The sequence below is a fragment of the Phoxinus phoxinus genome (genome assembly GCF_949152265.1).
Source record: "Phoxinus phoxinus genome assembly, chromosome: 22".
Taxonomy (NCBI): domain Eukaryota; kingdom Metazoa; phylum Chordata; class Actinopteri; order Cypriniformes; family Leuciscidae; genus Phoxinus; species Phoxinus phoxinus.
The window spans coordinates 16,065,675-16,092,311 of NC_136897.1; the positions used below are offsets into that span (position 1 = coordinate 16,065,675).

General features: G+C 41.5%; 1 long non-coding RNA gene across 1 annotated transcript in view; it reads left to right on the plus strand.

Moving 5' to 3' along the window:
- Positions 1 to 5,224, plus strand: part of LOC306990959 — a 34,946-nt gene extending 29,722 nt beyond the window's left edge. The window contains exons 2-3 of the long non-coding RNA XR_013796000.1: positions 4,811 to 4,898; positions 5,108 to 5,224. This is a non-coding gene — a long non-coding RNA (uncharacterized lncRNA). The remainder of the gene's footprint in view (positions 1 to 4,810; positions 4,899 to 5,107) is intronic.
- The last annotated feature ends 21,413 nt before the right edge of the window (positions 5,225 to 26,637 follow it).

Consider the following 26,637-nt stretch of genomic DNA (forward strand, 5'->3'; position numbering starts at 1 on the left):
GAACTCCCTAGCAACACCATAGCAACCACCCAAAATACCTTAGAACTCCCTAGCAACACCCTAGCAACCACCCAAAATACCTTAGAACTCCCTAGCAACACCATAGCAACCACCCAACACCTTAGAACACTCTATGAACCACACATAACACCCTAACAACCACCCAAAATACCTCAGAACTCCCTAGCAACACCATAGCAACCACCCAAAATACCTTAGAACTCCGTAGCAACACCATAGCAACCACCCAAAATACCTAAGAACTCCCTAGCAACACCATAGCAACCATCCATAACACCCTAGCAACCACCCAGTACACCATAGTAACCACCCAGAATACCCTAGCAACCACCTAGCAACGCCCTAGCAACCACCCAGAACACCCTAGCAACCACCCAGAGCACCCTAGCAACCACCTAGCAACCACCCAGAACACCCTAGCAACCAACCGAACAACATGAATAAGCCATATCTCAGCAGCAGAACATCGTACAGACATGGTTGTTGGCTCGTATGCAATCATGTACCACACTCTAGCAACCGAGCGTCGAGTTTTGCCACTGCAAGCACCATTCACATTTTCTTCTGGAAATGTACGTTCTAGTTGTAATATATATTCTAATACAGTGTAGTATTTATTTTAGTATATTGAATTAGCCTTTTTTTATATTTTCTATTTTAATTTGAGTAGTTTTGTTCTAATTTAATATTAGCCTATATTTTATTTCAGCTTTATTTTAAAAACTTTATTTTAAGTTTTATAAATTAACAACACTGAATCTACAATTGCTTGAATTGTGCTTTGCAAAATAATAAAAAATTCTGGATATCAAACTATTGGCAACATGGTCGCCAAAACCAAAACTCTGTAAAAATGGGTATGAAAAAAAAATAATAATAATTATTGTTCAATTGTTGAAAAAAAAAAGGTACCGTTTATTTATTCCAGGCCCCCTTTTTTTAACTCTATTTGTGGAAAGTGCCTTATTTTGTGTGATGCAGTATTTTGTGTACCAATTGTGAATCAGACAAACAAAGATTTTGTTGATTCCCTATTGCATTCATGCCCACAACAGATATGTCTGTGGTTTGCTACAATCCTTAAGTGCTGCAAAAAGCACAATGCAACATTTCATTTGGATTTACTCATTTTGCATGCTGACACTTTTTTCACAATTAGTCCTTCATGACAGCAGTAATGGTAGTCTCAGTTTTTTTCCAGTTAATTGTTCAGCCCTATGTGACAGCAAGCTTTGATCCGGCTTCTTGTTCTTCTTCAAAATGAACAAATACTACAAAAAAGAAACCGTTAACAGTCCAAAAAAAAAAAAAAAAAGATGGCTCTGCTGAAAACAGTGCACTCAGATACTCCGGAATGCAACTTCTTAAAATCAAAGTTTATAAATGTTTTAATCATGTAAGGGTATTTTGAGGTAACAGGAAACCTTCTTCCATTTGGCCTATCACACAACATTTCCAAAGTGTGCTCTATGGGAAATTATATAATAACAACACTTCAAATCTCATCCACCCTCTGGGAGTCAAAATTTCTGCAAAAGAAAAATAAATCTCCTCCCTGCCCACAGCTGCCATCACTATAGGGCCTATTAGGAAGGAAAATGAAATGTCTGTATAGCCTAAACTATAGTTTGACATCTTTGAAAAACTTGAAATGGAATGTGCCTTGTTTATTGTGTCAGCACTGCTGTCAACTTCAGATTGAATTTCCATCTCAGACTTTCAGCTGTAGTCCATTTAAGGTCATTCAAACAGGACCATTTTCATTACCAGAGAATCTCACTCAAATTGGTGCCCATGTTGTTTAGCCTTTTGTTAGTAGGTTTTGATTCTTCTTTTTGGTCACAGTCCAAGTTGCCCAAAATTCAGGAGAACGTATAATTTGCACCTGAGTGTGCATACGCATAACAATGTGATGCTAATTTTAAATGAATTTTTTTTGGCTTCCATCTTTAAACATGTATCTTGTAATTTCTGTGCCAGTAACATCACCAAGCGGAATTGCAGCTGTTTTCAAACCAAGGAGGTCTATAATACCCAGAGAAAGCTATCCATTCCCATTCATCTCAGTGGGAGCTATCGCACATGAGGTCATGTTATTCTTTTTTTGTATTAAATCCGCCAACAAATAGCTTAAAGGCACAGTTCACCCGTGAAAATTATCATTTTACTCACCCTCATGTCGTTCCAAACCAGTATGGCTTTTTTTCTTCTGCTAAATATTACAAGATTTCCCTCATTCGCTTAATAATGATTGAGTATTTGAAATATAAACTGAAATAATATTAAAATAATTCCACAATGGCATAATGAAGATAATCTATTGATTTGTTTTTATTGATTTGTAGAATTAAAATTTTTATACATCATTTTTAGATACATAATTACATAGATTCTTTATTTAATTATTATTGCTAGAATAGAAATATTCTAATAGATATTCTAATCTCTACAGTGTTATTTTAGTATTATTTATACAGTATACTATTGAAGTATTTATTAATACTGTGAATTAGCTTTAATTTTTATGTTTTCATTTTAGTTTCAGTAATTATTTGCTTTTGTTTTTTATTGTCCTTTATATTTATATTCTGCTTTGGTTTATTTTTATTTCAGTTTCAGTTTTAGTCATTTTAGAACATCAACACATTTCTGACAACTCTGAGTTTGGCATATGGATATAAATTTTAATGTATTTGGTCTTGGCGGAATAGATTTGCAGTTAACAAACTGCTGCATCGGCAGACATGCATATCTGCACATATGGATAAACGTAGATAGGACAGGATAGGACAAACACCACCGAAAAAGCAGATCTACCGCCAAGACATATGTACTGCTCCTGCTCCGAAGAGCCACGAGACCACATTTTAATATATGTGTGCCTGGGCCTGCTTTGCCGAATGGCTTAACTCTAATGGCCTTTGACTATGTGTGCCTGGGCTACCACGCCAAATGGCTTAGCTATAAACTATGTGCCTGGGCTACCATGCTGGCCTCTACAAATACGCACTATGTGTTCTCATTAACAATATCACGTTGCAAGCTGATAGAGATAAGAAAACCAAGCAACCACCTGAACAAGTCTCATAATTTAAATAGTCTTATGATAGTATCATTGAAATAACCCTTAACCCGTAAGTGAAAAATAAGAGGGATACATGTATATGTGCTGCGGTTGTCTAGCTCACGAAATTTGCAACACATACAACAAGTTCAAATAACAATACTGTAAGTGTAATAGTTAAACGATACAATAAGCGAACACAACTACTTCACTTTCAAAGTGATAATATTTAAAGACAGTGAGTGAACCTATTGCTAGGAGCTGATGAGATGATTCTTTGCCTCCATTGATCATGCAATGTTACATCTGCTTACAATCACATAAAATAAAACCATGTCTCCACAGCCACATTGAATAAATATAGACTCAGCATTAGTGTCGTAGAGCTCCAAACGTTTGAAATGATTCTGACAGTAACGCATGGACTGTATTCAATACTGATTGTGTCAGCTCATGAACTGTACCATGCCTCATTTTCCTGCTATTATTTTACAATCATATAGGATCTGTTTATTATCCGATGTGGTGCTCACAAGCCTATAAAAATGCAGAATTAGATGGATGTCACATCCAATAAATGATAAAAGAAAGCCACGTTGCCCCCTCATTGACATTAAAATCCCGCTCATTAAAGTCATCTCGCCCCCTTGCTCTTGTAAAACTGGCACATGTTCAGAGGATCTGCAAAACAGTAAATTTTGTTGTTTTGTTTTTTGAATATCTCACTTGGGTACCTCACACTTACAGAGGTGAACTGCAAAGTGGGAGGGGTGGCATAAATCCACAAAGCTTGAAAACATTCACGAAAGATCTCTCAACTTCCCAAAGGTTAGGCTTTTCAGAAAAAAATGTGCGTAGAAAAAAAAAACTTTACAATTTTCATAATGCCTCCTCGTTTCTGAATCTCTAATGGAGGTCATGTAGCCCTGGAACAAATTGAGATGAAGAGTGTGAGCTCTCCAGCTATTCTCTGTTGTTCTTTTTTTCCCTCTCTCTTTCTCTACCATTTTGATACACCGATCCATCCTAATGAGAGCTCTTCATGTTGTTTCATTAGGGTCGGGAAACTGTAGCTGTACCCGAGTTTTGTCACAACCCTCCATTATTAGATGACTGGACCCATCCGTGACCCATTATGGATATTGTGCAGTTATATATATATACATATAGTGCCATATGTCTCAACAGCATAACCTTCATTAGACAGTGCATTCGTGGATGTTTTGAAGCTATGGATTTTCTGCTATGAGTGTCAGGGATCAACTATACGAATTTTTTTTTTGTGTGTGCATGCTCAGATTTTTTAACCCAGTTAAATAACATTACCTTGGTGTCATATTTAAATCTAAAGAATGTGTTACAACAATAATGCATTACTAAAAAAAAATATTCACACAGCATAAAAATACATGTGCATCCTTTTTCTTGATCCAAACTGAGTGAGATTTTAGGGAAAAGAGATAAAGACAAATGAATGGAACGCAAACTGATGGATGACGTACTGAAACGGAGGGGTTGTGTTCCTGTGTAGGGAAGTTTGATCATTTCATTCTCTTGGAAGGGCACACTACGTTACATCATTGTTTCAATAAACCGAGATCAGCCTTGACAAAGATAAAGACCGTTCGAGATACACTGTGATTAATTTTTATGGTACGTTGATGAAAACTGTCCATCAAAACCACATTCATTTTCTTCCATTTGAACCGTTTCCTTTGTTGCTAGAACAGCCGAACTCAGAATAAGCAAGTGTGTGGGAGCATTGTCAGAAGTGGAGCCCAGCTGGTGTCATATCCTTCATGAACTATAAAAGGTAATTTGCACTGTCAGCCATCTCCAAGCTGCACATTTCCTCAACATTAACTGTGCGATTAAAAACCCATTCTCCCTCTAATTCTGCAGTTAAGCACCTTCTTTTACTTTGTCTTTTTCTTCTGCCTAAAATCTACTAATCTGTCTGCTGACGTATATGTCCACTTTGGATAATTATTCTGACGGCTGCTTGGAATGTTTTAATTAAAGGAATGATTGCAGTGGGATAAAGGAATGCTGATTGGAATCATTTACAGTCCAGACGAAGAATGAATAAAGGTGCTGTGCAGGATAATGCAGTTGTCTGCTTTAGCCTATGTAAATGATTTCTTAAATTACTTGTTAATTGTGTCTGCTAACTGATTATCTCAGTGTTTCCGCAGTGTTTCCACATCACTGTTAATTGTATTGGAAGTTGCACATACAAAGAAAAACATGCATAAAACAATCATGACGTGTCTTTTAAAGCGTCAGGACACTATAATGAGACTATTGTTCCAGACTATGTACTAAAAGTACTAGCAGTGTTTACAGAATAGCTTCTAATTACATTTCCTTCACTCAAAAATTCACTTGTTATGATTTACCCTCATATGCTTGTTTGTTTGTTTGTTTGTTTTAATAATAATAATAATTATTATACTAATAATTGATCATTCATTTTGGAATAATAACTGTCATGTAGCTCTTTTCTATACAACAAAAGTTAATTTTGATTGCGTCTGTCAATATAAAACATAAAAAGTACAGAATTTTAAAACATTTTCAAAATCCTTTCATATGGCATAATTTTTCTGGCTAGCAAGTTTGTTCATTGATTGGAAATGTCCAAATACCCCCTCTTGAGGTATTGGCCACTTGAGAGCATGTGCATGCAACAGGAAAAGCGTGCACAAGACTGTCCTGGGTCTTTAAAACGCCAAAGCTCATGCACACTAAACCCACACCACGTTCCGAAGCAGTATTTGAAGATAAGACAGACAAATCATGCATCATGTTTAGTAACTCCCGTGCCCGGCAATTGCGAGATGTCGAGGAAAGTTATGCTAAGTTAAGTTAAATTAACTATTTTAGATATATTTGGAAGTAAAACATAAAATGTTGCATATTTTTTTCGGTGAAAAGATGTGTATTTTGTACATTTGCAGCTGCTTTTTATCACTTAATTAGAAGCACCACAAATACTAAATTGTGTAATCTGTTACATAGGGACTACTAAACAGACATTGAGAAGTTTGTTAAATGTTAAGTATTGAAAACCAAAACAAATCTCTGTAAACTCTTGCATTTTTACAACAATAAGTGTGTCCCACTGGTTAATTAAAAGTTGTTGGTCATAATACAGGAAATACATGTAAGTAGACATGTGATCAAGTGCAAAGACCGCAAGTATGGGTATTTGAACAGGCCCAATGTCTTTCTACAAGTGTTTGTAACATCACGTGACATATTGTTTACAAACTGTTTTATTGACGTTTTTCCATGGTTGCAACACTGGTTAAACCATTACATTCGGTCATTTGTCGGTACATTTCACTGGATTCTTTGGTAAATTAGTCCTCAAACTCTGCTTTTACGATATGGACTCAACAGTAATGCCACAACATAAGAGTGCTTTCACACTGGGCTCGTTTGTTGCAGTCCGAGCCCGATTGTTCCCGGCGCCCCGCGTAGTGTTGGTCTGGTTTCACACTCAACTTGATTCTATCGAACCCTGGCGTGTCTGCGTGCATATTACATCATCGCAAACGTGCATGGCGCAATAGAAAACAGAACTCTGGTCAATATATTGTGTTTTTTATTAATTCGTTGCTATTATGCTCAGCTGAGTGAACAACACAGGTCTACTGTGTGTGTGTGTGTGTGTGTGTGTGTGTGTGTGTGTGTGTGTGTGTGTGTGTGTGTGTGTGTGTGTGTGTGTGTGTGTGTGTGTGTGTGTGTGTGTGTGTGTCGCGTAAGGTGGCCTTCTGCTGCTTGCAAATGGACTCTTTTGAGGAGAGAGTGGATTTCCAAATTGGTTGCCCTAATTCCACGCGTTATATGCGCGAATACACTGCAGACTCACTCTCGCTCGTATCCAAGGTAAATCATCAACATTATCACCCCTTACATTTGTTTTATTTAACTGAATACATCATAATCAGCTAAAACACATGCGCTGCATGGTCACTTTACTTCCTGAACAAGTGCGTACCCGAGTCAGTGTTGCTTTCACATTCACACAAACCGCGGCATGGTTCGAGACGAGTGCAACCGAACTCAGACCACCTCCTCCAGGTAGTCTTGGGTTCAGTATCCCAGTACGCATACGGCTTTGTATGACAGCATTCACATCAGAGATTTTTCATGCGAACCGTGCCCCGTTCCGAACTAAACTGCCAGTGTGAAAGCACCCTTAGTAACCCTGTTCATTCTAATGCCTCATCTGTGACCAGTGATTTCTGATGTAATTATTCATTCTGATTGAATTATATATAAAAAAGAGATCAAAGAGCGCTCTGTTTACAATAGCTGTAGCTGTCAATCAAACAGGGCGTGTTTATCACTGACTGAGTTCTGGACTCGCGTCAAAACTCCCTTAATAATCAACAAATCTCCTATTTACATTTTTGCAGGCCAGGGTTAGTTTTGATGAAAGCGTTCGAAAGCAAATCGAGTTGCAATGATGAGATCACTGCATAGGCTGTGACTGGCTACTACATACTTATCACTGCAACTTTTCATGCCACGATCTTAATAGAATGCCATAGATCCAATTGCATTGCTATAATTATCACTTTTCACGAGTAGTTAACATTGAGAGCAGTAACTCTCAAATTATATATAACTGTTGGTTTGACATCAATGGTTTTCATGTGTCTTTTGACTAAACGTCAATGATATTATGAACTATAGCCCCTTTCACACAGCCCGTTGATCCCGGGAAATTGCAGAAGAAAGTTTGTGTTCGTCATCATGCGTCGACGCATTAGTGTACATGTTTTCGATGCGTACGTTACACATCTCATCCTGACGTCATGTGTCTTAACGGTATGTGTGTGAACGCACTCACAGATCCCGGAAAATCACTGGCAGTGGGAATGAACAAAAATCAAACGATCCCGGGACAAATCCCGGGACACATTATCTGTGTATTTTCTGGAATCTCTGTGTGAAAGGGGCTTATGATAAATTTATGTTTCTTTTTGGGTGTTTAGGTTCCCTTTTTAAATGTTTTAAAAGAACCGCGTGACAATTTCACCGACCGACCCCCCTTTTCTGTGTAATAGACAAAAATAAATGCATGCAGGTTTGGAAAGACATATGAGTGAGTACATAATGACAGAATTTAAATTTTTGGCTGAACTATCTCAATCTGCATCAAGCGGAGAGATGAGAGAGCAGTCTGTGCTTTAATTGCCTGATGTCTGAGTTAATCTGGGTATGTGGAGTCATATTCCCCTCCTTTTGGGGAAAGAGCTGTTTGCGTTACGGACAGTCATTAAGGACCTGACGGGAAAATTAAATATTCATGGAAATAGCTCTGCACCCTTATGCGCTTTCCTCTAGAAGACATTTCCAGAAACAAGTTAGATCCCTGTTTAACAGAGCTATTTTATAATGCATGTGTTTGGTGCAGTTGTAAAGAACAAGGTGAACGGCGCGAGCGAAATTTGCACTTTGCCAGAAAGAGAAATATGTGCTCCTCGCCAATGAAGGCAAAGCTGCCCGGCAATCACTTGTTGCTGCAAGGTCTTGTGAAGATCAACCTATCATGTCCTGAATTCTCTTGCGTCTGATGTATTGTTTATGATGAGCCTGACAGGATGCTCTGTGTTTTTCTCTCGCGCTCCCTCATTTATGATGCCGGAGCTGGACTAGGTGAAGGGTTTGATATCATCAAAGGGCCTTATGACCATGACGGTGACCTTGAGTACGGTCTGTATCGTATTTCTTTCCTCTCCCTCTACGATTCTCTTTCAAGCTGTTCCTCGTTCTCATTTTACCTTTCTCTCTTTTTCATTTATTTATATAACGTACACAGAAAGACAAAAAACAGATATACAAGGAAAACACGAAATGTTTTTTTCTCATGACAAAAGCTCCCGAAGTACATCTAGATCAAACTGTTCAGGAGTTACGCTGTGAACTGAACATCACCTCCTCACTCTTTTAATATCCAGAAAGTGTAATGTGTACCTTGTACTAGAGATTTGAAGTGGTATTGATCTGACTTGAGAGCAGATATCACGGCCAGACTCTGGTCTTTTCAACAGGAACGAATCTCGTGGTTATTTGGAAATGGCCACTGTAAGTGTTGCCTGGTGATGGGGGAGGGGTTATGCTGGGTAATAGCCTCGGGACCTGACGGTTATCAGGTAAAAGCAACATGGTGACAAGCAGGCTGATGGTTTGCCCCTGAGAATGAAAAAGTGATAACAGTAAGTGGTTCAGTTAAATATTAGACTGCTAGGTGAAATGGAGGGCATGAGGGTAGATGGGCATGTAGGAATGAAATAAGAAGGCATTTTTAGGCATTTTTTCATAGTTAAATTACTCTTTGTGACATTTTGAAGGGTCTAACAGCTATATTAAAGCTGCAGTCCGTAGCTTTTCCTCTTTGTCACCATCTCTGTTTGAAATCTGCAATTGCAGTCGTTCGCGGAATTATCAACTTTACGTGAGTTGTGCCTCGACACGGCACAGCGGGGATGAACACAATGTTTTGAGGAGAATGTGTGGCTGTCCGTCACCGTGCCGGTGTGAATACTGTCATTCAGAATCACAGATTATACTTTTTGGAAATATGATCAACATAAGAGTTTTCACTGGAAAATGTCATCTGAACAAGCAAGTAACATCCACTTTGTTCTGACCAACTAAGGGAAAAAAACCATCGCAGTAAATTGCGCTGATTAAATCTAACGGACGCTTGTCATATCACGTTAACATTGTAATGTTAACAACATCAGCATTGTGTGACTACATTTAATGCCCTTTAGATATTTATCCTTGTTTTCGCATGTGCCGGTTGCAGTCTCTTTTTTTCTGTAGCCACTCCGAAGTCCGAACAAAGTCTTTTGCATTTTACAACGGGTGAATCTCGTCACTGGTGATTGTCGTTTGAACCTTTCTGGATCCGCCATCAAATTAATACGTTTAATTATATCAAGTGCTGTGAGAAAATGGTATACATCTCCACCTCCAACATCCTCACACGCAATATAGCCTGCTAGCCGAGACCCCTTATTTATGTGTACAGATGTAACGCAAAGACATGCTTGAATTTCCCGCGGAAATCCACCAGTACCACTGGAATTAAAAACATCGGCTGGTTATGTACTTGCTCAAAAATGTATTTTGGATAATTTTTAACCCAAAAAAGTTACGGACTGGAGCTTTAAATAATACATGAAAAGTAATATCCGAAAAATCATAATAGAATCAAGACACTATGATTAAACACAAAAGAGCAGTCGTTTTTCTGATGTAGTTTGTTTACTCTAGAATGCATGCAATGGAATTTGGAGGCCAGGGCAACACCTGGAACACTTAACCATGTTCCTCAAACCATTTCTGAACAGTGTGGCAGGGTGCGTTATTCTGCTGAAAGAGGCCACTCCCACCATAGAACACCACTGTCCTGAAGGAGTGTACCCGGTCTGCAACAATGTTTATGTAGGTGGTTGCGTGTCGAATTTACATCCAAATTAGTGGCAGGACCCAGGGTTTCCCAGTAGAACATTGCCCAGATCATCACACTCTTTCCACCGACTTGTCCCACAGTGCATCCAGGTGCCACCACTTCCCCAGGTAAACAGCGCACACATACATGACCATCCATGTGAAAAAGAAGAAACCTAAGAAAGTTGGATTCATCAGATCAGACAACCTTCTTCCACTGCTCCAAGGACCAGTTACGATGCTCGCATTCCCATTGTAGACACTTTCCACGGTGGACAGGGGTTTGCGGCTCAAATTTAGTTTGACTCGTGCCACAGTTGACTCTTTGTTGGCTCGGACCAGACGGGATAGCCTTCGTTGCTCTCGGCATCAATGAGCTTTGGGCGCCGAACCCACTGTTGCTGGTTTGTGATTTGAACCTCCTCGGAATACTGTTGGTAAATTCTTGCCATTTCAGAAATATTCTGACCCTGTCCACTTGCCATAACAATTTGGCCCATGTCAAAGTTGTGTGTGATCAAGTATTCCCTACATTGTGGGGACAAAATGTCTCCACAGAGATAGTAATAGCAGATTTTTTTCACCTTGTGGGGACATTTTTGGTCCCTGTGAGGAAATCAGCATATAATAATTTTTTTTGCTGTATTTTTTTTTAATGTAAAAATGCAGAAAGTTTTCTGTGAGGGTTGTGTTTAAGGGTAGTTTTTGGGTTACTGGATGGAATATACAGTTTGTACAGTATGTGTGCATGCATTGCCGTATGTAACGCGGCAGAGGACTGTATCCTGTGCAAGTGACAGGTGCATTTTCCTTCATACATTAGGTCTCAGCAACTAATCAAGCTACATAATTAGCTTCTTAATTAAAGAGAATTACCTACATATAATCAAACTAAGAAATGATTATGGGGATTAAAACACTCCACCTACAGTAAATAATTCCCAGGGGGGCGTATGTGCATTTTTAAACTAGACTATGTATTATAGCTTCTCTAGTGAAAAATAAATACACCAAAATGCATTTGAAATGCATTTATTTTATGCTAAGTATACTGCAAGCACATTTACATATTTATGTACTTAATGTAAATACCCTGCAATTGTACTTTTGGTATACTAAACTAATATATTTAAAGTCTGCTAAATTGGAACTAATTTTGTACTAAATGTACTTAAGTTATCCGGAAATAGTGCTGAGGTCCAACTAAAGATATATTTGATTGTGCTTAAGTGGAACTATTGCAAGTATATTTTAGGTACACGTTAAATATCTTGCATTTAAAGACTGATATTATACAGAGATCATTTGAAAATGAAAAGGACTTAGGCAATTATTTTAGGAAGGTGACGAATTGTAATATTTATATCAGTAAGTCTCAAACGATATGTCAGTAAATATGTTAAAGAGGTAACTAAAACTTTAGTTAGTGTGTAATGTTGCTTTTTGAGCATAAACAACAGCAAAGTTACAACGCTCAAAGTTCAAAGCAAAGGGAGATATTTTCTTTTACAGAAATTGCTTTTTAAGGACTACAACAAACGACTGGTAGGGACTACAAGACATTCCTCCAACATTTACATAAACCCCGCCCCCATTAACGCGATTTATAGATTATCATGACAGAATATGCTAATCAATGACTAGAAAATAACGTCTCGGGTTACGACTGTAACCCTTGTTCCCCGAGAAGGGAACGAGACACTGCGTCGTCGTCGACGACACTTTGGGGAATGCCCCAGCATAGCGCGTCTGAAGCATGAATGAAATCCTGTCTGATCCTGATTGGTGCTGCGTCATGACGTAGTAGATGACGGCATAACCGGAAGATACAAGGGGACGCCCGAACACACACACATTAGCTCTTTTGCGATGAAGCAAGCGCTCTGTCCGTGATAGGTGTGGCGACGAGACGCAGTGTCTCGTTCCCTTCTCGGGGAACAAGGGTTACAGTCGTAACCCGAGACGTTCCCCTTCGAGGGAACTCGCACTGCGTCGTCGTCGACGACACTTTGGGGAACGTAATGCCCACTAGGCCACACCGTAATCACGCCCGCCCTAGTGTGAAGCTGGGAACCAGGCACACTTAGGACGCGAGCACTCTGGCGCCAGGCGTCACAGGGAGTTGCAGACTGTAAAATCGTATGAAGGTGTGCGGAGTAGCCCACCCGGCCGCCTCGCAGATCTCATGAAGCGAGGCTCCAGAAAGGAGGGCCACCGAGGAGGCCATGCCCCTGGTGGAGTGCGCCCTCACGGCCATCGGTGAAGGCAAATTGCGCACCTGATAGGCCGTGGCTATAGCCTGGACAATCCAGTTACTGATTGTCTGCTTGGATGCAGGCAGCCCTTTCTTGGGTGAACCAAAACACACCAACAACTGGTCTGACTTCCTCCACTGAGAAGACCTCTCGAGGTACACTCTCAGGGCTCTGACTGGGCAGAGCAGGTGAAGTCTCCCTTCTTCCGCCGTCACGTGAGGTGGAGAACAGAAGGCCTGAAGAACCACGGACCGTGCCACATTGGAGGGCACCTTGGGCACATAGCCCGGTCTAGGATGTAAGATGGCCTTAACTCCGCCGGGGGCAAACTCCAGGCAAGTTGGCATTATAGCCAAGGCCTGGAGATCCCCCACTCTCCTCAGAGAGGTGATAGCGAGGAGAAAGGCCACCTTAAGGGTCAGGTTCTTTGCCTCAGCCGACTCCAGTGGCTCAAAGGGGGCCTCAGCCAACCCTTCAAGTACCACCGCCAGGTCCCAGGTTGGGACTCTGGAGCGAGCCGCAGGCCTCATCCTCCGAACCCCACGGAGGAAACGTACAACCAGATCGTGCCTTCCCAGGGGCCCATCACCTAAAGGCGAGTGGAAAGCCGCTATGGCAGCCACGTACACCTTAAGTGTGGATGGGGTAAGACCGGCGGAGAAACGATCTTGGAGGAACTCCAGCACTGAAGCCACTGGGCAGTTAACTGGGTCCACCTCACGCTCTCTACACCAAGTGGAAAACACATTCCACTTCAGGCTGTACAGTCTCCTGGTGGAAGGAGCCCTGGAGCTGAGTAGGGTCTCGACAACACCTGCTGACAGGCCAGCCTCTAGGTACTGATCCCCCTCAGGGGCCAGACCCAGAGGTTCCACAGCTCTGGTCGGGGGTAAAATATTGTGCCCCCTGCCTGTGACAGCAGATCCCTCCTCGGAGGGACCTGCCACGGGAGGCCGTCCAGCAGTGCTACAATGTCCGAGAACCATACCCGGGTCGGCCAGCGGGGTGCCACTAGAAGTAGGCTGATCCCTTCCTGGCGGACCCGCTCCAAGACTCCCGGGAGCAGAGTGATCGGGGGAAATGCATACAGACGCAGCCTCGGCCACGTCTGTGTCATGGCATCCAGCCCCAGAGGGGCTGGATACCTGAGAGAGAACCACAGTGGACAGTGGGACGTCTCTTGAGACGCGAACAGATCCACTTCCACTGGGCCAAATCTCACGCACATGGCCTCCACCACCTCGGGGTGGAGACGCCACTCCCCGGGCCTCAGCCCCTGCCTCGACAGGACGTCTGCTCCCAGGTTTTGGTCCCCTGGGACATACATCGCTCTGATAGACGACAGTTTCCCCTGGGACCACAGGAGGATCTGGTGTGCCAGTCTGCACAGAGGGCGCGACCTCAGACCCCCCTGATGATTCAGATACGCGACTACAGAGGTGTTGTCGGAGCGTATCAGGACATGGTGGCCGCGGAGGTCCGGAAGAAAACCCCTCAGGGCTTTGTAGACCGCCAACATTTCCAGGCAGTTGATGTGCCAGGAAGAATGCTGTGTCTCCCACAGACCTCTCGCAAAGCGACCGTCCATGACCGCGCCCCAACCGGTGAGGGAAGCATCTGTTGAAACGGTTTTCCGGCTCCCTGGGACAGGAACCAAGGTTTCCTCCATATGACGAGAGAACGAAGGCATCTGCGCGTTACTCTGATCATACGGAACGGATTTCCCCTCGGGGAAAACCCCTTGGCTCTCAACCACCACTGTAGGGATCTCATGTGTAGCAGGCCAGATGGTATGACGCTGGACGCTGCTGCCATGAGTCCCAGCAATCTCTGAAACTGCTTCACAGTGAGGTTGTGGCCTAGCTTCACCCTGGAGACCATCGCCAGTATGGACTCCACGCGTGCGGGAGACATTTGTGCCCGCATCGTCGTGGAGTCCCATACAACTCCCAGGAACGTAGTCTTCTGGGAGGGCGTCAACACACTCTTCTTTGTGTTGAGTCTCAGCCCCAAGCACCTGATATGGGCCAGAACGACATCTCGATGCCGAACTGCCATCTCGCACGACCTGGCCAATATTAGCCAGTCGTCGATGTAATTGAGTACACGGATGCCCTGGAGTCTCAACGGAGCCAGCGCTGCATCCATGCACTTGGTGAAGGTGCGAGGGGAGAGAGCTAGGCCAAAGGGAAGAACCCGATATTGGTACGCTTCGCCCCCGAAAGCGAACCTCAGGAACTTCCTGTGACATGGAAGGATGGATATATGGAAGTATGCGTTCTTCAGATCTAGCGTGACGAACCAGTCCTCGAACTGGATCTGACTCACGATTGCTGGAATGGTGAGCATCTTGAACCTGTACCTCCTCAGAGAACGATTCAAGTGCCTGAGATCTATTATGGGACGCAACCCCCCATCCTTCTTGGGAACTATGAAGTACCGGCTGTAGAACCCGGACTCCCTGTCTGGCAGAGGAACACGTTCTATGGCCTCCTTGACCAACAGGGATTGAACTTCCTGTTCCATAACCCGAACCTGCTCTGGGCCGACCACAGTCCAGACCACCCCGTTGAACTTTGGGGGAGGGGAGCTGAACTGTAGTCTGTAACCCAGCTCTACAGTACGCAGGGCCCACGGAGATATATTCGGAAGGCATGACCATGCGCCAAGATAATCTACTAAGGGAACCAGCCTCTCGAGGCTGGCCTCGGGTGTCAACCGAGACTCGTTCCCGACTTCCTGAAGCGGCTGGCCGGCAGGAAGCGGTCGAGAACGATTTTTGGTGTGCGGACGCACTCGCCGCCCCGCCGCAGATCTTCTTAGAGGCGGCTGGAGCGACGTGCGTACGCGGGAAATCAGTGTGGCCCGAAGCGTGCTGGACGGCGGGAACACAGCACTGATTCCCCGAGAGCTCCGGGGGGAAGGCGACCTCGATCGCCCCGCCCCGGGGGGGACAGCTCTCAGCGGTCCGGCCACAATTAGGACCGCTTGGAGGAAGCCTTCTTCGCCTGAATGACGGTCCTCAGATCGACCTTAGGCTCAGAAGGCTTGCCACGAGAACGGCGCCTCCTTTGCCAAGCTCCCTCAGGAGGGGCGCGGGAGGCGACACTCTCTCTTTGCACATACCGGCGCGAGGAGCTGGTAGATGGCTGAGGCTGCCCCTTTGAGGCAGCCTTCCCCGAGGAGCCAGAGCGGCGAGGGAGGTACTGTTGGAAGGCCGCCGACTGCTTTTTCACCTCCTGAAACCTCTCGACGACGGTACTAACCGCGCCGCCGAAGAGGCCAGCAGGTGACATCGGGGAGTCTAGGAGAAAATGTTTCTCTCTCTCCTTCATCCCCGATAAATTCAGCCATAAATGCCTCTCCACACACACCATACCAGCCATGGAGCGACCGATGGCACGGGCCGTCTCCTTGGTGATGCGGAGAGACAAGTCGGTAGCCTTCCTGAGCTCCAAGATGTCACTCGGAGAGGGACCCTCGCCCTCATCAAGCTCCTTGAGGAGGTCGGCCTGGTAGGCCTGCAACACCGCCATAGTGTGCAGGCAGCTACCAGCCCGCCCAGCCGCCATATAGGCCCTGCCCACCAGAGTGGATGTATCACGGCATGGTTTAGTGGGCAGCACCGGGGCTTTAAGGGACGAGGCAGCCTCAGGGGAAAGATAACTCGCGAGAGCTTCCTCCACCCGAGGTATTTTCCCATAACCACGCTCAGCCGCCCCCAGCACATTAGAAAAATCGAGCACTGGGGGGTTGGAGAGCCTGGCTGAGTATGGTTTTTCCCATGACTTGCACAACTCATTATGCAAGTCGGGGAAAAACGGAAGGCCCCGGCGTGGGGTTTGAGACCTGCGCCTGAAGAACCTTTCATCCAGCTTACTCAGGTTCTTCTTGTGGCCAATCAATTCTTAACTTGGCCACAGCGCGGGTCAAAACCTCCACCAACTCCTCTTGGGCGGGTGCGTGAAGTGATTGATCGGGCCCCACATCACCCACATCACCCACATCAATGCTTACAGCATCAGACTCCTCAGAGCCTGATAGCTGAAGCATCTGATCCCCTTCCTCGCGGGAAGAAACCGTTTCGCGGGCTTCCACACGAGGCGGGAGAACATCTGAATCCTCAGACGAGGACCGGGAAGATGCCGCAGCAGTCCCGTGTCCCGTTGAGAGATCCATCTGTGAGCCCCACGATCTGCGGCGCCGCGTTGCCTCGACAACGGCGGGCCCAGAACCGCGGGGCTCGCGAGCTTGGCCGTGCTCATCAAACACGGCCAGCCGCGAGCGCAAAACCCTGAGCGGCAGCTTATCACACTCGCTACAAGCGGCTCCCTCGAGAGCCGCTCTAGCGTGCTGCACACCGAGGCAAAGCACACACAGCTGGTGTGTGTCCGTGCCCGAAATATAACGCGGACACGGATGCACACACCTATTAAATTGCTCGCGTTCCATAACAGTGCTTGTAAACTTTTTTCACAGAGACAGACAACACCAAATAAGACTGACAAAACACAGAGCGCTTTCAGCTGAAGAGCAAAAAAGCTAATGTGTGTGTGTTCGGGCGTCCCCTTGTATCTTCCGGTTATGCCGTCATCTACTACGTCATGACGCAGCACCAATCAGGATCAGACAGGATTTCATTCATGCTTCAGACGCGCTATGCTGGGGCATTCCCCAAAGTGTCGTCGACGACGACGCAGTGCGAGTTCCCTCGAAGGGGAACTACACATAAGCTACAGAAATTCATCAACTAACCCTTCAGAAATGTCCTGGTGCATTCTGTTGTCACTTCTTCTTGAGTCTCTCCATCTTTGTCTGACTCCGGTTTGAACATAAAAGGCTAAACGTTTTAAAATTTTCAATGCATGTCTGTGTGAGGTAAAAGGACATGAGCTCTTGAAGCTCCGCCCTCTTTGCAGCAGCTCATTTGCATTTAAAAGGACAGACACAAAAACGGTGCGTTTTTGCTTTACCCTCAAAAAGTGACAATTTTAACATGCTGTATAAAATATCTGTGGGGTATTTTAAGCTAAAACTTCACATACACACTCTGGGGGACATCAAAGACTTATTTGAAAAGGGCATTATACCGCCCCTTTAATGGTTTGTAGCATACTTAGTATGAAATAAATGTATTTTAAATGCATTTTGGTACAGTTTTTTTTTTCACTAGGGTTATTAAGATAAAAGAACATAAAAACAATTTATTAAAAATCTTGAAATTCCGAGCGACCTGGAAAGCGCACCTAGGCGTTGAGAATTTAAGAGATAAAAAGTAAGAGGAATGCAGAGTGAATACAGACGTAAGATAAAACTTATCAGTAATAGAGAGATTTTGACTGCAACTGCATAGCAATGCCTTGCCATCTCTTTTCTCATGCTTTCCTTCCTTCTCTCTTTTTTTCCCCACCGCCAACAATTTCAAACACCCTCTATCTCCTATGACTTGAGCTACAAACATGCCACTGAAGGTCCCTCTGATGTGCAAAATATTCTATTCCTCTTTTAAACTAGAATTTGCGTGAAGCTGAACAGATCAAATGCATACAACTGGATGTTAGAGATCAAGTGATTTTTTTCAAACTACTTCGTTTCTGATTTATTAGGGATACAACCTTTGAGATGTGTAGCTTTACAGTTGAAATACTCTGGCTGGAGCATGAGAGGAGGGGTGGAACAGAGCCGCACAGATAATCAAAAATTTTCCCCCAGCGTTAAATCTAGAGCAATTCTTAATTGTAATGTCTGATTACTTATATTCAGCTTGTCTCCAACGGCCCCTGCCGAGTTGATCTTTTAATCTGCAAACCTTTTCGTTATTATTTCAGGGCATTAATTTAACGAAGTCACTTTGTTTTGTTTCGAAATGACAGGATCAAAGGCCTTATTGGTTATTTAATCAAATCATTGAGTCTTTGTACCATGCAGTGTTTATTTGTGCAGTCTGGTTGTTAGATGGATTACCTTCAGACTCATTAAGAGCATATATGATGCAAAGTTGCTAGTCAATTACATGCATTATTTTTAAAGGGATAGTTCGACCAAAAAATTATATTCTGTTCATTGACTCATGTTGTTCTAAAACTATGTCTTTCTTTCTTGAGGACATAAAAGACGAATTAATTGTTTTTTTACATGAAATGAAAGTCAATGGGGTCCAATAAACAGTATAGGTACAGTACAGTATCCAATAAACATGCCATACACATACCACAGTCCATAATGAGGTTTGTTAAATTCAATAAACATTGAATTTAACGAAGATTAAATCTTGAACTATGAAAGTTTACCCGGATTTCTCTAAATTGAAGTCGTTAAAGCATGCTGCGACTTAAAGTGCAAAGAAAGAGCTCTTATAAAGCCGTTAATTGTTGCATCCCTTTGATGATATAGGCGTTTGTGAAATTAAGGCTTTTTAAGGGTACTGCAGTGATCAAAGACTATCCCCAGGATAGATGCTGGTAGGACACGCAGTGTTTGAAGTGTTCTTACACATTCTGCTATTAGGCGCTGTTTAGGAGCGAACACTAAATTCAATCTGATGGGGATTTCATGTGGATTCAGGCCTAATATAAAATGTACCATCTTGAGCATTAGTGCAGTCAGCTTGCATTGTGAGGTCATGAAATGAAAAACACACAGGGAATTACGTTTGTATGCTTGTGTGCAAGACTGAGTTCTATGTCGTTTTTTTATCTCATCCTTTTCCTGGAGTTCGTGTCTCAATAAAATGGAGTTCTGGAGATGCACACGCCAAGAGGAAGAGCTGCAGGGTGGAAAGGAAATTATTACCCACTTTCCTGTTCCATCAACATTAGCCACACACTCACAGCAGACACCCCCCCTTTCTCATGTTTGTAAAACCAGCAGCCTCTTCCAGGTAAAGGATCCATTAGACAGACTTTCTTTACTGGGACAGATTTGCACTGTAGGTACGAGACTGATGTCATTGTAAAATCAGAGTAATTTTATGTTCTTTTTATGGGTTCTTCACTGATGACGTGTCCAAGTATAGCACCAGAAGGTGTATGTTAGAAGTATGCAGGAAATGCTCACTAAGCCCTGCGCTCTTAAATGAGACATAATGGCAAATTATCAGTTCATACATGTCACTGAGATTTGAAACGACCTCCGGCTTGGTGGATGGCTTGACTCCAGCAGCCGAGCAGGTGATAACTCTCTGCACTCCGCCTGATAATGTTTTACATTTGTTTAGATTGAAGGATAAAGCTTTTGTGCATAAAACTGACGCACTCCTGTTCCCATGGAATTTAAATCACCAATGCATTTAGCGAATAAAAGGCGTTCGTGAAAAGGCATGGGGCTTGCAAGGTTTCTAAAGTGTTTTGTGCATCTTGCCAAGTAAACACTTTTGCAGATGTGAGAGACATGTTCTTTTTCTAAGTGTATGTGTGAGGAGCATTAATAGTTTTTTAAACCTCACATTTAAAGAGCATTTAAATGGAGTTGACAGAAAATGTATCACATTTTGTGAAGGGCGAAACAGAAACCAATTTTGAAACTGAAACGCATTTTTTTTCAAGTACAGGGAGGAACAATTCACTATAAAGCTGCATCACAACATAGGGTGCACGGTAAAAAAAATGTTGGTTTAACTTAAAAAAGCAAGTTACCTTGTTGCCTTCAAATTTGGAGTTCGTTGTAATTAAAAATTTGAGTTAATACAATGAAGAAGAATGGTTTAATAAACAGAAACTCAAATTAGTATGTTATCTTCACACATTAGTTATCGAAGTTGATTTGACAAAAGATAAAAAGTTGTGGTAACTCATGAAATTATTTTTTTACAGTGTGGATGGATGGATGTTTCAGTGTTTATAAAAATGCACAAATATCAACAATTACTAATGAGTTCACAATAGGTAGGTAGGAGATACACTGTAAAAAAAAAATTACAGCTGACTTGACTTAAAAAAATTTTTAAGTACCGGTAAATAAATTCCATGCTTAATCGAAAAAATTAAATACTGTGGAATTGTCAAGTTCACATAACTTATTTCAATTAAGCATGAAGTTTATTTACTTAATATGTTTAAGGCAACGGGTTTACACAAATTTTTTTTTAAGTAAGTGAACTGAACATTTTTTACAGAGACAGTGACAGACAGACAGATTGGTACCAATACAGCACAGTGTGAATCAGATGACATATCAGAGTGAGTCATTCAACACGTTTAATTTGTAAGATTAAGCAGAATCCTAAAGTCTTTCTACATTCGCACTGCTTGCTGCGAATCTCAAACCTAATGGTCGACACAAACCAAAGTGACAAAATGTCCAATTGCACTTCAAAGACAGCAGTGATGAGAAAAGTAATTTGACCACAGCATGTTGTCCCACTTTTTATATCTTGCAAAAGGGAAAAGCTGTCACCAGGAGGGCTGGAAACACACTAGGCAGAGCTGACTACATTATACCGAAATGCTAAGTACTATAAATCTGAACAGGAGTGTGGGAGTGTTAATGTGTAAGATGGGCATGCATGTTCAAACACACACACATACACACTCACTGTCATTTTCATTTAGCATTTTACCTCTGTCCTACACAAGGGCAAGCTTTAACAGCACTAGCGCCAAGATAAATGCACTCAAAATGAACCTCAGATTTTTGTGTAACCTTACTGTATAAGGGAAAAATTGGACAAGACCCGACCTGATAATAATAGCTGAAGTTGAAATTACTTTAGTTCCATTTGAATAATGGTGTCGCCTAATCGGAACGATTCCTGAGCCCATCCACTGAGGGAAAAAAATAAATATGAATATATATATATATATGTATGTATAATTTTTATTTATTTATTTTTTACCTGGGCAGTCATATTACTTTATCATTCTCAGTATCAGTAAAAACACATTACAATTAAACAATGTGTCAAATTGAATAGAAGGTTTTGAGTTCAAAACTACAGAATTAAAGAATAGACGATATATTAATTCCAAATTACGTCATGATCCTTTTATTCATAATTTTTTTCTCAATTCTAGCAGTGCATGATTCATGAATGAGCCATTATTGTCAATCAATGATTTGTTCACACATATGACTGATCCAGTTCTTTCTGGCCGCAACAGTTAGGCACGCAGGAAGTCAAGATTATAAGTGAATAACTATAATTTAACTCTGTAACAAAGATCTATCGTTTTGATCATTTACGATCATTTTATGTTGCTTTTCCAGACTTTTTTGAAGCTTGAAAGCTTTTGGCTCCATTCATTGTAACTGTACTGAAAAGACCAACCCGGCACATTATCAAAATATCTTATTTTGCGTTACGGAGAAGAAAAATCATACAGGTTTGGAATGACATAAAGCTGAGTAAATTATGACAGAATTACACATTTTGGATGAACTGGCTTTTAAGCTCATTCAAAAGCAGTTGTGACATATTTTTTTGATTACAACAGAAAATATTTTAGACTAATCTTGATTATAATAATGAACGTCTGGTTGTGTATTGCTGATGCAACTCCTGCGAGTGGAGTGTGCTCCATGCAACATGTTATAAATGCATTTGTTGTAAACATAATGTTTGTTTTTACAGAAATTGAGTGATGATTATTTTCAGTGGAAAGCAACAGTATCTGTGGCACGGAGCTTGAGTTGTATTGAGCCTGGAATATTGTTTCAATGTCATGCTTCAGCAGAGCTGCATAAAAGGTTGTAACTACTGAGACACCGTCCTAAACCCTAAGACCAAAAAAGCTTACATCAATTTTCCTCTGTCATTAACAAATTATGAAATATTTTAGCAAGTTGAGATGAAGTCTTCAGTTCCAGTCACAAATGAGTCAATGTTCATGAAGCCAGAAAAAAAGCAGTCTACTGGGATGAATAATATCTATCCAATAAAGCGCTCAAAAAAGAAAGCAGAATAAAAAACAGGGTTTTTTAAAACACTGCCAGTGGTTATACATATTCCACTGGGCCTCAAACTGTGCAATTAATATTTAGATGATTAGTTAAAGAAAAATAATAACCCGTGATCCGTCGGCCCTGTCGGACTCTGGCCGCAAAGCTTGTATTCTTAAAGAATATTAATTAAGAAACTGGAGCCTTGAGCCATCAGAGATCCTTTCAGAAGAAAAATAATTGGAGGAATTTACCATCATAATTTCAAATTTCTAAACACATCTCAGATATCTGTAACAACAAGCACTGAATATAAATATATGTATACATGTATTGTTGTTACAGATATCTGATATATATATATATTACCGGCCAGCGTTCTCGCGTCAAATAATTAGTCTGGCTTTGTCCAAATGTTTGTGGATAATCGATGTAATTGGAAACGCTTGTGATGTAACATCAAGGCCAGATTTCGGATGACGAAGGCTCCGTTCTGATACACTTTAATTGTGTGTTTTAGAATTCTATTCTGTTAGGATTACTGAGACACTGGCCTCTCGAATGACCTCTCTGCTAACAATCTCCTCTCTCTGCTTTCTGCCATCAGACGAAGGTGTGTGTGTCTGTGCGTGTGAGAGATGGACTGTGTGTGAATGTGTATTGCGACAGCAGTCTCTCCAGCAGTCTCTCTTCTATAATGAAGGGTGTGTGTGTGTGTGTGTGTGCAATGTTGCAGCAGCTGTCATATTGTTGGGTGTAATTGGGACCCATTGCACCATTAAGAGGGTTATGATCATTTGTGATGGTACGTAGCAACTGTCTACTTTTGACCTAGCAGACCATTACAGATGTAGAGCAGAACAGAGGGTTAATGACATTACTCTCTCTCTCTCTCTCTCTCTCTCTCTCTCTCTCTCTCTCTCTCTCTCTCTCTCTCTCTCTCTCTCTCTCTCTCTCTCTCTCTCTCTCTCTCTCTCTCTCTCTCTCTCTCTCTCTCTCTCTCTCTCTCTCTCTCTCTCTCTCTCTCTCTATCTATCTATCTATCTATCTATCTATCTATCTATCTATCTATCTATATTTATACATACACACACACACACACACACACACACACATTACATTTTGGTTCCTTGTTCTCCATTCCTGCATTGGTACAGGAATGCTGCAGTATTCATGACACCAGCTTTCTTCTGAGCTGTGGATTACATTGTGCTGTAGCTTATTTCAAAAGAACTGCATATCTTATATTAGAATATGTTTCTTTATGAAATAAGTGACACATGCCATGTAAATGCAATCTAAAACCAAAACAAATACCTGTGGCATCACCTCAAGGATTAACACTTAGAATTGATATTCGCCTGCTTCATGTTTTTCCTTGAGCCTTTTTCATCCACAATATAAAAAAAAAAAGCTGTTTAGGACTTTTCACAGTGAATGTTTTTTTTAAAATTGCCACAACTTAAAAACTGCCATTACTGTAACAATGTACCTATTTAGATTAACTTAAACTTAACTTAACTTCTCTCTGTGCCACACGTCATCTCATGTTTATATAAGAAATATACATGCCATAGAGATTAAAGTGCCTGTTGTTTTAAACTCTGTGGCGTCATCTCAAGGGTTAACACTTAGAACAGATATTCATCTTTCAAATTCACATCTTTTTTTTTTTTATCCATCCTTCTCTGCAAAAAAAAGTAGGGGTTTGTAAAACATTATGCAAAGTGAAATTCTTACATTTTAGGTTAAAGTCTTACTTGAAATGTGTACTTGAAATGTTATATTTTCCATTACTTAAAAAACGGGCAGCGATGTAATAATTACCTATTTGGATTAACAGATTTCTTTTGTTGTATCAACGTAAAGAGTGTTATGCACATTATTCATTTTATTTACATGTTTTATGAAAAAAAACCTGGTAGATGTTAAATATTAATTTTAATGGATATTATTCATCCCTTGTTTATGTAAGAAATGCCATGGGGAGCAAAGCGCCTGCTGCTTTAAACTAGCAAGAAATCCTAAAATGTCACACACAGACCTCAACACTTACATTAAACACAAGATGAAAAGGTAACAATCAAATGATAATTTTAAGTAGATTAACAAACTTATCTCCAGGCATGACAATATGCTACTAAATGCAACTACAAAATCAATATCAAAAATGTAAATAAAGCTATAAATGGTCAAACAATTCATCCGTATTAATTATTCATACCACAGTGCATGCTGGGAAGAGGTGAATGTGACTGAACCAAGGTCAAATGAAATTTCTTACAAGCAACATTTAATTGCAATATTCCATTATATCATAGCAGATGTTTTAATACCAGTATCTTTCCCCCCCCCCCCCTATCTGTTCAGGATTGTGTCTTTAGTATTGCTACAGTATGTGTACTTTCTTGAGGTACCATTAGCCTACCAACGTTGTCATCGTTTTTCTAATGCTAATTCTATGGATAACTTTCTCCAGGTTTTCTAAAATGACATGATCAATAAGTTATGGCAACATATGTGTTTACATTAGTTTAACAAATTTGAACTTCAGTTAAGTTATTTATTTATTATATAATTTAAGTTATTCAAGATTCAACTTGAAAATATATTTTTTAATGATTTGAAATTACAAAAATGTTAAGGCAGTAAATTTGAAATGGGTAAAATTTTAACAGTGTTTGGATTGAACCAGAAAACCTTTTTTTTGTTTTCAATGTAAAACTATGTGAACACAAAAACATCCATTAATCCGACTCAAATTCAGTGCTTGTTGTTACACATTGGAGTATATCGCAGAAAAAAAGATGCATCAACATACATTACTTCTATTCTCGAAAGTTTGGAATAGTATATACACTCAAGTAAATAATCAAATTCAAAATAAAACAAATAAATAAATATTTTGTTGTTTTTCATCATTATTTATTTGATCCGAGACATTTTCTACAGTGTGCTGTGTAACCTCACCACACGCTGTGTCCAAAAATTCACTCCTCCTTCATTTATCTCCTTCATTAATCATTCCTCTTTATTGGATTCGCTCTCATCCCCCTCTCTTTTTAAACTAAATAATCCCAACCACTTCACACAAACAATTTAATCTGCGGCTGGGTGAGAATTGTGTTTGTCATGCCAAAGGCACAGTCATCCCTCATTTTCCAATCGGTCGTGGTGCTCATAATGAATGTTCCTGAGCTGGACCAACTGCTCGTAAATTAACACACGCCGCTCTGTTGCTCGCAGCATTACCGCAACACTTTTGGTAGAATACAGCAAGACGTCACTGTGGAAACGGCAAACGGCACATGAAGCATTAGGATGGCTGTGGTGTGGAGGGGTCGGGGTGGAATGAGAGAATCTAAGTGCTACACTAAGAAGCCACTGCCCTGGAAAATAGCTGTGAAACAGCCCCCAGAAACAGCTAAGAGCTTGTGAGGGGAAAGGATGGTCTTAGGGGACTGGGAGCAAGCACATTTCCTAAATGTGAGGATTTAGGACCTGCAAGGTGAGGTTGGCCTAGCACTGAACTCTGTGTAACCTGGTTTTTACCTCATATGTGTCGCCCGAATAAGATTAGAGAACTGGAATTTGTAAATGGCATTATGTCCGGCTCACAGCTGTCTTCCCTGGGAGAGATCATTTAAAAGGGAATGGCTGGTCTGTATTGATTGAATATCTGAGAACGTGCTTGTGGCTTTCTCTCCATGGAGATCCTTAGAGGCAATGATTTCCCTTAAAGTTTACAGTCATGGGAATCTTTAGTCACTAGATTGGGCTCATAAGTCAATTCGTTTGTCATTTAATGTAGGTAGAAAAAGACAAATCTGTCATCCAAAGCCTGGACTTTTTTCAGTTTTGGTAGCTTACAGTAACACTTGGTAGCGTGTCTGTGCATTAGATATTCTCTTTCCTCTTCTTGGTCAAGTTTCCGCTCAAGGATTC